The 12077-nt window shown below is 34.6% G+C and overlaps 1 long non-coding RNA gene across 1 annotated transcript in view; it reads left to right on the top strand.

Moving 5' to 3' along the window:
• Positions 1 to 12077, top strand: part of LOC143679167 (uncharacterized) — a 43689-nt gene that overhangs the window by 19411 nt on the left and 12201 nt on the right. Inside the window, exon 2 of the long non-coding RNA XR_013173575.1 lies at positions 11614 to 11681. This is a non-coding gene — a long non-coding RNA (uncharacterized LOC143679167). The remainder of the gene's footprint in view (positions 1 to 11613; positions 11682 to 12077) is intronic.

The raw sequence follows: 12077 nt of genomic DNA, 5'->3' as shown, positions 1-12077 counted from the left end.
TTTTATTTGTGTGTAAAACATTGAGGTTTAACAACAAATTCCTTCCATCTATAAAAAATCTAGTTTAGTAGTCAAACATTTCCAATGTATTCTCATTTAGCAAGTTTTCTGCTCTTATAAGAATCTAAGATGTAGGATGCCAGTCAGGCATATAAGCCAATAATTTATTATACTACACACTACCACAAAATTAATATGATGAAACACCATGTGCTTTAGATAGAAAGATTTTGATTAACATGTGATGGCAAATAAAAGATACAGACTATCCTATTTGTCTTTACCATACAATATTTTTATTTTCCTTTACAATTTTTTGTCAACCAAATGATTATTTGACTAATTAACTTATTTTTTCTGCCTGATAAATAAACCTAAGGAAATGTTCAATGTTATTCTCTCCAATTTGCTTTAAATTTGCTTTCCTCCTACTATAAACTTCTCTCATAAATTTCCTGAGATGTTTAGATTGCTTAAAGTGATTAATTGTTCTATTCCTAACATTTATCTTCAGGCTATGCTTCCCATCTCTCTCACTTTACATTTTCATATCTACTCATTTCTTAGTTTTCACACCTATGGAATAATTTCATGCACTGTTAAAATATATATGCATATATATAATTGACTTTTAATTTGACATTATACTGCTATGCAATATAAAGAAATGAGTGGATATATTTCTCCCTATAAATGTATTTATTTCCTTGTCTGGATAATAAATTCTAATCACCTTTTTCTGACTCTGTAATGCACATTTATTTATATATTCTAATCACCTTCCAGTTTTAATTTTCTATACAAAGCACAAAATTAAACAATTTCATATAATTAAAAATTTATCAACTTTTTGGAATGAAAAATATGAAACAGGATTGGAAAAGCACATATATTTACACTCAAATGGTGGCATTCTAATTTTCTAATTTTGTACTTGAAATTTATTTCTGAATATCTGGGATATGTATTTTCTGTCTCACAATTGCCCATCTTTATCTGTTTAATAATTTAATTAATTCAACTGATTGCAAAATTATGGATATGATAAAATTGTTCAAAAATTCAGATGGACAAATTTAGTCTAAAATACTCAAATCAGTAGAATATTGCTCTTTTAAAAGTACAGAGTAAGCAGTACTGGCGGGCCGCGGTGGCTCAGCGGGCAAGAGTGCTTGCCTGCCGTGCCGGAGGACCTCGGTTCAATTCCCGGCCCCAGCCCATGTAAAAAACAAACAAACAAACAAAATATAATAAAACAAGAAAATGTTTAAAGATGTTTCCCTTTCTTCCTTCCATCCTTCCTTCCTTCTCTGTCTTTCCTTCCCTTCCTCCCTCTCTCTTTAAAAAAAAAAAAAAAAGTACATAGTAAGCAGTACTAAGTATTTGCTGCAAGTCTTTATCACTTTATTGAACAAATTTCAGTAAAGTAATCTCTTTAAGGTGTGCTTTGTTTCTTCTCTATTGGCCCCAGTATTTTTAGCTTTTCTTCCAAAATCATGCATTTTCTTTTTATGTCTCTTAATTCTATACTTTGTATAGTGTGGTGAAAAATAAGCCAACTTATGAATGACCATCACTAAGTTTGGTGGGAGAAAATGTTTGTTTTTATCCTATTGGAAGGAAACCTCTAACCATCCTTTCCTAAAGCATGTCCTTTTGAGAGTTATCAAATTTCCATTTTGTTCTACTGTTTACAGCTCTGAACCCTAAGAAATCTTTACGATGCTGAAATATTATTCCTTATGAAGCAATCCTTTAATTTATAATAACTTAACATTTAATATATTCTAATTATAAGAAAAATTGATAAAATATTATGATTCCTAAATTAAAAATAATATTCACTACTTTTAATTTAGTTTCAGCAAATTTTTAAGTTATTAGTTTATTTTCCTTGAACCTTTTAGTACTTCCTGCTTATACCTAAAATAAACTTTGTTATTTTCAACTTTTTAATTCATTACTTACACTATGCTCAACACCTTACTGCTATGAAATACAGCTATGTTAAGTATCTGTTTGAAAGTCTGATGCACTCCTGAACAAAATAATAATTAAGCCTTTTAAAATAGACCATTCTGAGCTCATACTAGAAAAGTATGTACAAAATTAATATTTAGTTTCTCTGTAACTTACACTAAATAAACACTACTTGATCTTAAAATAGATATTAATCAAAATAGAACTTTTTGTTATTAATTGATTTATTATTAATAATATTCAAATTTTTTCTAGGACCTATTATTATCTTAACTCATAAATTAACAATCAGATCAGAATAAAAGAAAAATCATACGCACTAAAGTACTTGTCACATAGAAGAGGGAGGTATTTAACAGGCTTCTCATGTAGTTGCTGCTGAAATTATCACTAACCATTAATCCAGATGAACAATGTTAATTTTGTGTTTCAAATATTAAACTTTCCCTAAAGAGCACTAGCAAATAGAGTTAATGTTAAAAGCAAACAGAACAAGGATGGTATGGTTTTTATCTCAGATGCCCATCTCCCAAAGGCCTGAAATCATAAATATTCCAAAGGGAAATGCTGCCATTTCAGTTAGAATTGACTTCCTTATTCTGTTCTTCAAAATTAAAAGAAACAATTATTTACACATTCTTATATGTGGAAATGGAGTGCCATAACTGATATTTACTTACCCAGAAGTGACTTCATACACTCAAATGTGTCTCCAAAATTAGTGAGATAGCATTAAAAAATATATTTACCTATTTATTCCTTCAGTTCTTACTGAAAAAAGGCAACATATATGACATATTCTCAAGTACTGGTTGTATCAATCAAAGCACAATCTCACTTTTTACTATATATTTTCTTATTACCACAAGGTCACACTTTCTACTATAGAACTGTATTTGCTACTGTGGTTCTAACGGTGGATTCTAATAAATCAGTGGAATATGGGTCATATCCAAAAACTTGGGTGCATTGGTAGTTCAATAGCAGAATGCTTACCTTCTATCCAGGAGACCTGAGTTCGATTCCTGGACCATGCCACTCCCAGAAATAAACTAACAGACAAAAACTCTATAGACATATAATAAAACATTGAATATATAATTTAAGCAACTAAATATAGTTTTACTTATACTTTCATTTAGAAAAACTGCTATCAAAGTAATCTGGAATTTGATAAGTATTATGTAGGTGTAATAACTTATGTTCAGTTTTTTAAACATGTTATGTTTGTTTCTAAACATCTATGTTTAGTCTTTAAAACTGATTGCAATGTTAACACATATGCAGAGCAGTGTCTGAAGTATACTGATGGGGGAAAATGTTGTGGAGTAACATTTTTTAAGTTTGACACATACATAGAAATTGGTAAGTTACATTCTCCAATACTTTTTTGAAATTATACATCACTACAAATATAAATGTATCTGATTTGTATTTGTAACATATAATTTAAAAATATGCAAACATGTGAGAGTAACAATTTTCTGTGCCAAGGAGAAAATATAGATTTGCATTGTCCTTTTTTAAAGGTCTCAAAATCTGCTAAGCATATTTGTGTGTGAGCATGTTAGTATTATAGAATAGAATCAAAATTTAAAAGCATAACATGAATGAAATGCAAGTTCATCAGAGATAAATTAGAAGTAAAATTCAACAAAATGTTACTGGTTTAAATGTAAATGGTCAAAATGCATGAATTAAAATACAACTATGGACTTCCAGGAAGATGGTGGAATGATGACAGATAGAACACTCTTCCACAGTAAAACAAATAAAAGCAAGCAGAAGCCGTGTAAAGCAGCGGTCATTCAACATGGGACAGTAGGAGTCAGCAGACTCATTATTTATAGCTAAAGAGATACTGCAGAGCTGCCCAATGTCAACCCCAAACACTGAAGCTGGCAGCTGTGAGAACCAAAGTTTGGGGGGGACTAGAGTGTCCTCCACTCATGAGAAGAAGGGGACACAGCAGTGCTGATCTCATGACTGGCCAGTGAGGGAGACCCTCTGGGACCCACAGCTAGGATCACTTCTGCATGGGAGAATATGACACTCATTTTTTGAATGTATGCAGGAAAAGAATCAAGGCAAAGGAGCGAGCTGTATTGCAGTGTGCATGCCTTTCCCCCACCCCATAGTTTGGCTTGTGTACATTGACCTGGGTCTTACCCACTGGTAAAACACAAGGCAGTGCTGGGATGATTGTTGCCCAGTATATTTGAATCTCTCAGTCTGGGAACAACCAGATTCATGGAACCCATAAGCAGAGTCTTTGCTGTGGTGCACGTTGCCCATACCCCATGCTAGGTGTTGTCTGCTTCCAGTAAGCCTAGACCTGGGACAGACAGGGAGACAACCACTCAGAAAAACAGGGAGAAGCAGATTAATCCAAAGATAATAATAGGTCACAGAGGAAGAGCATCTGAGTCTGGCTGCCTGATAGACTGTCACCTGATATAGACCCTGCCCATCCAAGTGCTATGGTTAGGGAGAGGCATGGTTGTGGGGAATAGGTGGTCCTAGAGCACAATGTTCAGGAAACACTGGGAAAATGAAATCTGGGAAGCTGATTTATTTTTGCCAGCCTCTAACAACCTTCCATAGTGGATCTTATTCCTAGCATAAGCCCACCAGCCTGGCTTGGCTGGCAAGTACTGTAAAACCAGGTGCAAAGGAGACTTTTGATTCAAGCAAAAGAATAACAAGATCTTACACAAATAAGGGAAACCCACTTTCAATATGATCTCATAAAGATAATCAGATGCCAGGCAAACAGCAAAAAAAAAAATAGAAAAATAGCATATTTTTCAGAAATGAAAGATACTGTAGATCTAATTAAAAATATAGTAGAGATGCACAACAGATTTGAAGAGGCTGAAGAAAGAACAAGTGAACTAAAATACAAAGAAACTGAATTGAAATATACAAAAAATAAATGGAGGAAAAATGGAAAAGTTTGAATTGGAGCTCAGATGAATGATGGATGATATGTGCTAAACAAATATAGGAATTACAAGTGTCCCAGAAGGAGAAGAGAAGTGTAAAGAGCCACTAATATTTGAGAAGAATGTTGCAGAAAATTTCCCAACCCTAATAAAAGACATAAATATGCAAACCACATATGTCCAATATACTCCAAATAGAATAAGTCAGAAGGAAACCACTTCAAGACACATACCAATCAGATTATCATATGCTGAAGAGAAGAAAAGAATTCTTAAAAGAGGAAATGAAAATTGATTCCCCACATAAAAGGGAAGTCATATAAGATTAAGTACTAAACATTCATTGGGCACCATGGAAGCAAGAAAGCAGTGGTATAACATATTTATGATTCTGAAAAAAATTGCCAATCAAGAATTTTTATCCGCAAAATTATCCTTTGAAAGTTAGGGAGAGTTTAACATTTTCACAAATTTAAACAGATGTTGAAGGAATTCTTTTTTTGTTTGTTTTGTTTTGTTTTGTTTCCCCTATTATTTATTTTTATTCCATATGTTCCTCTCATCTGTTGACAAGGTAGATAAAAGGAGCATCAGATACAAGGTTTTCACAATCACACAGTCACATTGTGAAAGCTATATCATTATACAATCATCATCAAGAAACATGGCTACTGGAACACAGCTCTACATTTTCAGGCAATTCCCTCCAGCCTTTCCATTACATCTTGGATAACAAGGTGATATCTACTTAATGCATAAGAATAACCTCCAGGATAACCTCTTGACTCTGTTTGGAATCTCTCAGCCATTGACACTTTGTCTCATTTCACTCTTCCCCCTTTTTGTTGAGAAGGTTTTCTCAATCCCTTGATGCTGGGTCTCAGCTCATTCTATGGTTTTTCTCAATCCCTTGATGCTGAATCTCAGCTCATTCTGGGATTTCTGTCCCATGCTGCCAGGAAGCTCCACACCCCTGGTTGTTGAGGGAATTCTTAACAAGAGACTTGCTCTGTAAAAAATTCTAAGAGAGGTTTGGTTGGCTAAAAAAAAGGCAGGAGAGAACCTTGGAGAGAGTACAGAAATATGTTTATCAATAAGTGTAACTAAAAAGAAAAAAAAGATAAAATAGTAGATCTGACAAACAAAGCCAAGGGAAAAGTGGTTGAAGTAAGGATGGCTTTTATGTGACAATATTGAATGTCAACGGATTAAATTACCCCCCCAAAAAAGACAGATTGGTAGAATGAATGAAAAAATATGACTCATCTTTTGCTCTTTACAAGTGACTCATTTTAGACACAAAATACAAATAGGTTGTAAGTGAACGGGTGGGAAACAGATAGTTCACATAAGCAATGATAAAAAAAAAGTAAAGTTGAGATAGCTATTCTAATATAAGATAAAAATAGACTTTAAATGCAAAGTTATTTTAAGAGCAAAGAAGGACATTGTGTATTACTAAAAATGGAAATTCACCAACAAGAAATAACTATCATCAATGTTTATTCACCTAAACAAGATGCCCTAAGTACATGAGGCAAACACTGGCAAAACTAAAGGAAGTAATAGACATTTCTACAATAATAATGGGAACATTCAACATACCACTCTCTTCAATAGATAAGACATCTAGATAGAGGATTAATAAGGAATAGAGATGCTAAATTATTGGATAACTGGATTAGTCCTAATAGATATTTAGAGAATGTGAAATCCCAAAAAGAGCAGGATGTAAATTCTTCTCATCTGGGTGACCACGGTGACTCAACAGGTGAAATTCTTGCCTGCCATGCTGGAACCCTGGTTCAATTCTCTTGGAAACAATAAAAGGACCTAAAAATGAGAATGTTGATGGACTGTGGACTTTGGGCCTTATACATGATTTCTGATGAAGGCAGGTGGCTGAAGAATGCACTGACTGAGAAGTAGAGTTGTGAGTAATGTATACTTATGAGTGAAGGATGTTTTGTTGCAAAAAAGAACAAAGCATGAGGCATGAAATGATGTGAATGATCATGTGGGACATTTGGTGAGACAAACAAAAGAACAGAAACAAAAGACAAACAATGGTATGGTTTCCTTTAGAAAATGTTTATAAGAAAACAGGGGCCTAGATGGTAAGCATTTGTAGCAGACAAATTAGGTCTCAAGTGGTGATTATTACGTCTGGATTTTGAGATGCTGATATATATATATATATATATATATATATATATATATATATAATATATACTTATATTCATATAAGTATAAGTAATATATATATATACTTATATTCATATATAAATATAACCTGATATTTAGAGTTAAGACCTAAGCTGATCAGATTGAATTTAAAGTAATTCAGAACACAGGGGTAAGGAAGACAGTGTCTATATTTTAGAACTACATGTACTCTTTGAGACCAAAGTTAGAAAGTTTTATTTGGTCTGGAACTGAAATTTTCTGTAGTGCATAGTCTAAACTCAATTGGTCTGTATAGCTCATTTGAACAATTAAAACACAGCAAGCCCAGAACCAGAAAGAGGTTCTTTAATTCTGTATAGATTATTGTAATACCTGAATATGTCCTAGAATATGTTAAGCAGATAATCAAAAAGTATTGGCAAAGTCCCTTGAAAGATGGAAGAAAGAATATGGAAGTATTAAACCTACCATCAGCAGATTCCCTGATACTGTGTCAAACTTTAGGGACAACAGAACCAGTAATCCATGTCCTTAAATCTGAGACTCACTTTTTGAAGCTTATGTAGTAGAGAAGAAGCTTAGACAAACTATGGGTATGCATAAGAGTCACTTATGGAGAACTTATTTTATTGCTCAGATGTGGCCTCACTCTCTCTAAGCCCATTTCTGCAAGTGAAGCCACTCCCCTCCCTGCTATGTGGAACATGACATACAGTGGTGAAGGTCTCCATGATGACATGGAAGATGAATCACAGGGATGAATCTGGCCTTGGCACTATGGGATCCAAGTGCCACCCTGATCAAAAGGGGGAAAACAAATGTAACTAGTGAAGTATCAGGGACTGAGAGAGTTCAAATAGAGTCAATAGGCTACTCTGGAGGCTGCTCTTATGCAAGCTTCAATTAGATCTTGCTACCTATCCTAACCTGCCAAACCCCAGCCAGGGCCATTTCAGCCAACCGCAAATAATACCTAAGGCAATATATAAGATGCCACAGGGGTTCCATGCATTACAGTAACTCATTAGAAACCTACAACTTCTAGATGGGTCCCTGACCCAGATAAGTCCTGAACCTAGAGAACAAAACCTCTCCAGAACATCAGATAGTTCCATCTACCTACCCCATGTTAGTGACAAACCCTTCCAATATGGAAAAATCAGAATGCCATAACTCAAACACCCTGAAAAGAGGGATGGGAAGATCAAGTTGATGGTGGAGTTGTACAGTGAAGATAGAATTAAACAAATGAATATGAATGCTGAATCATTAAACTGATATCTCTTTTAGTCTCCAGTATCTTAGAGGAGCTAGAAGTAAAAACTTAAAATTATGCTATTGTAACCCATGTCAAACTCTGAAATATGTTCTACAACTAATTGTGGTGCTGTCATCAAATTTATTGCTTTTTTGTATATATGTTACTTTTCACAAAGAAAGGAGGAAAAAGGTTGATTGTGATGATAAAATAAAATTAAGCTTTCTAATCTCCCATATTCTGGAGCAGCTAGAAGGAAAAATCTGAGAGAATCATATCGTAGCCCATGACAGACACTTGGATCTGCCCTGTAACTACTTGTTGAAGAGTGTTTTGAAAACTATTGCTTTCTTAGTGTTGTTTTTTGCTTTTTATGCATGTTATACTATACAATTAAAAAGTTTTTAAAAAAACACAGCATTTTTACCAAAATAAAAAAGGCAGTGTACATGATCAACACACAAAAAGCAGCAGTGATTTTATATACTAATAATAGGCAATCTGAAGAGGAGTTTTAAAATTCCATTTAAAATAGCAACAAAAAAATCAAATATCTAAGATTAAATTTAACCAATGATGTAATGGACTTGTACACTGAAATCTCCAAAGCATCGCTAAAATAAATCTAAGAAGATGTAAATGAAGAGAAGGTCATTCCATGCTCATTGCTTGAAAGACTAAATATTCTTAAGTCATTGATTCTTTGAAATTAGCTTATAAATTTAATGCAATCCCAATCAAAATTCCACAACCTCCTTTCAGGAAATGGAAGAGCCAGTCATCAAATTTCATTTCACTTTCATAAGTGACCTCATATTGCCAAAAATATCTAAAAAAAAGGACAGATTTGAAGTACTCACACTTTCTAACTTTAAAATATATTTTAAAACTACAGTGGTCAAAGCAGCATGGTATTGGCACAAAGATAGACATACTGACTAATAGAATCAAATTGGACAGTTAGAAATATGTCTGCAATGTATGGCCATTTGATTTTTTAAAGAATTCCAAATCCATCAAACTTGGAAAGTATAATTTCTGCAACAAATGGTGTTGGCAGTATTGGATATCCAAAGCAAAAGAGTGAAAGAGGTACTTGACCTCACATCACCCAAGAAAAGTGTCTCAAATGGGTGAAAGTCCTAAATATAAGAACCAAGACTAAAACTCCTAGACAAAAATGTAGGGATGCCATCTGTTCTAGTTTGCTAGCTGTTGGAATGCAACAAAGCAGAGATGGATTGTCTTTTAATAAAAGGGGATTTATTTCATTCAATCTTCAGAGGAAAGGCATCTGAAGTTCTTTCTTATGTGGGAAAGCTCAGGGTAATCTCTGCTGGCCTTCTCTCCAGGCCTGTGGGTTCCAACAACTTTTCCTGGGGTGATTCCTTTCTGCATCTCCAAAGACCTGGGCTGAGCTGTGAGTGCTGTGATGAGGTATGCCAAGCTGCTTGGGCTGTGCTATACTGTATTCTCTCATTTAAGCACCAGCCAATTAAATCAAACATCACTCATTGCAGCATGTAATCAGCAACAGATGAGGTTCATGTTCCATTGGCTCATGTCCACAGCAACAAAACTAAGCACATTGGCCTGACCAAGTTGACAACTGAATCTAACTACCACACCTTCCAAGTGGATGACCCTGGTCATCTAAGTTTCATGAGGATAAAAATCATTAGTGAGCACAAAGTAAAGATTTTCATCTCTTCCTACATTATGTTCCAGCATTTTTTCACCTTGGTCTATAACTTTGACAGCTTTGGATACATTATTGCATGGTCATTTAACTTAAATCTTAGGTCCAGAAATCAACTTCTCTGAAGCTTCAAACTCCATGCTTCTTCTTAAAGTAATCAATTGTAGAGGCTCCCCTTTTCTAATTTTCAAATTTAAATAGGAGAGGACCAACCACTGCACTATTAATTCTCCTTCCTGAATCAATAAATCAGAAGACCCCCATTTTAAATATTATTTCAATTCTCCTTATTAACCATTATCAATAACTCTTCCTGAGATTTGTACTCCTTTAATAGCTAATCCTGAATATCTTACAATGAAACTAAAATGTCCAGGAGGTAGGTATATTCCTATGCCAGTATTTAAGATCACTTCTTGCCCCACCTGTAGGTAGCCTGCTCTCTCAAATGACCTATTTTTGGATGGACCCATATTGTGACACCCAGTAGTTATTCAGATGATGAGGTGTCCTCACTGGTTTCAACACGTCCAATATGAGCCAAATGATCATCTTTTGATTAAATTTTCATTCTGAAGAAATATAACAGTGTGCATCTACATGGTAAACAGTAACAGTTGTTTTTTGAACCAAATTCCAAAGTGAGAAGTTCTGTGTCTAATAATGCCCAGTAAGAGGCTAGTAACTGTTTCTCAAAGGGAGCGTAAGATGAGCCAGCATCTGGCAACTTTCACCCTTAAAAGCCTAAATGGACTCTTTCTATCCTGCTTCTGCCAGACACTTCACTTTACATAATATTCTTCCACAGAAATGTGTAATTCAATCAGATTGTACCTCACTGGCCATAAATTCATTGCAACCTGAATGGCAGTTTTGTGTTCTTCACTCAAAGGCATCTTTTTTAAGAGTAACTTTATAAAAGGACTAAGAATTTGACATAAATGAGGAACATGATTCCTCTAATGCTTAAATAACCAAGTAAATTTCTGGGCCTATTTTTTAGTCTGACGTACTTCAAATTCAATGATTTTTGCTTAGCTTTAGGTAAAATGTCCTGCTGTCCCTTATTCCAAATAATACCTATAATTTTACAGTTCTGTCTGGTCCCTGAAATTTTGAAGGGTTAATTTCTCACCCCTTTGCATTTAAAATCCCATTAATCTGTTCAAAGCAAAATTCACTTCTTCCTCATGATCTTCTCACAGCAATATGTCACCAATATAGTAAGAAACTTGCACCATATTTAAAGGTCATTCCTCCAGATGTTAAAAAGTGGGAGTGGAGACTGGCAAACACATTGTAACTGACTACAATCAAATAATTGTAACTTCCAGTGCACTCAGAGCAGCCATGAACCTAGCTTCTCTCCAGGTTTTTGTGTAGTTCAAACCATAATATTATTAATTTCCTGCTTAGTAAAATCTTCTATAGCATCTTTCCAGATAGATTGGTCTCCCTTTCATTGTAACACTCGTCTTTGTAATCAGTGAGCCAGGATGTGATCATTTGGCCACTCTAACTTCTGTTTTTGTCCTCACTTTCAGCTGAATCATCATCCCAAACATTACTATCCCATTCATCACAACCACAATCATGGCCAGCATTCAAGAGGGTAAGATGTAATTTCCTCACATTCACCTTTCCTTTCCGTTTCTAATATTTGTATATTGCCACTTGCAAGGCCACCTTTTCAGCTACAGATTGATGTCTGTATTTGCTCACTAAGAATATATGTCTGACACTGCAACATAGCTATTTAGCTTTGCAAGTTAGATATTTCTTTCTTTAAAGTAAGTTTCTCTGTTACGAATTTACCTCTGGCCAAGATCATGTTTTAGTAGGAAGTTAATAGGCACCATCCTCTTCTGGTAAGAAACAATTGCTCCTTCCCTTTGCTCTCCTGCACTGTCTGTTTTTCCTGCAAGACATCTAGTGATTCAGGGTGCTGAAACTGTGAATTTCAATATTCGGAGTCCAGCATATTGAGCCCATTCCCTGGTCAAACCAG

The sequence above is a fragment of the Tamandua tetradactyla genome, chromosome 4 (genome assembly GCF_023851605.1).
Source record: "Tamandua tetradactyla isolate mTamTet1 chromosome 4, mTamTet1.pri, whole genome shotgun sequence".
In the NCBI taxonomy this organism is placed as follows: domain Eukaryota; kingdom Metazoa; phylum Chordata; class Mammalia; order Pilosa; family Myrmecophagidae; genus Tamandua; species Tamandua tetradactyla.
Note: the sequence above shows the minus strand (reverse complement) of the source record. Positions and strands in the feature narration are given on the sequence as shown.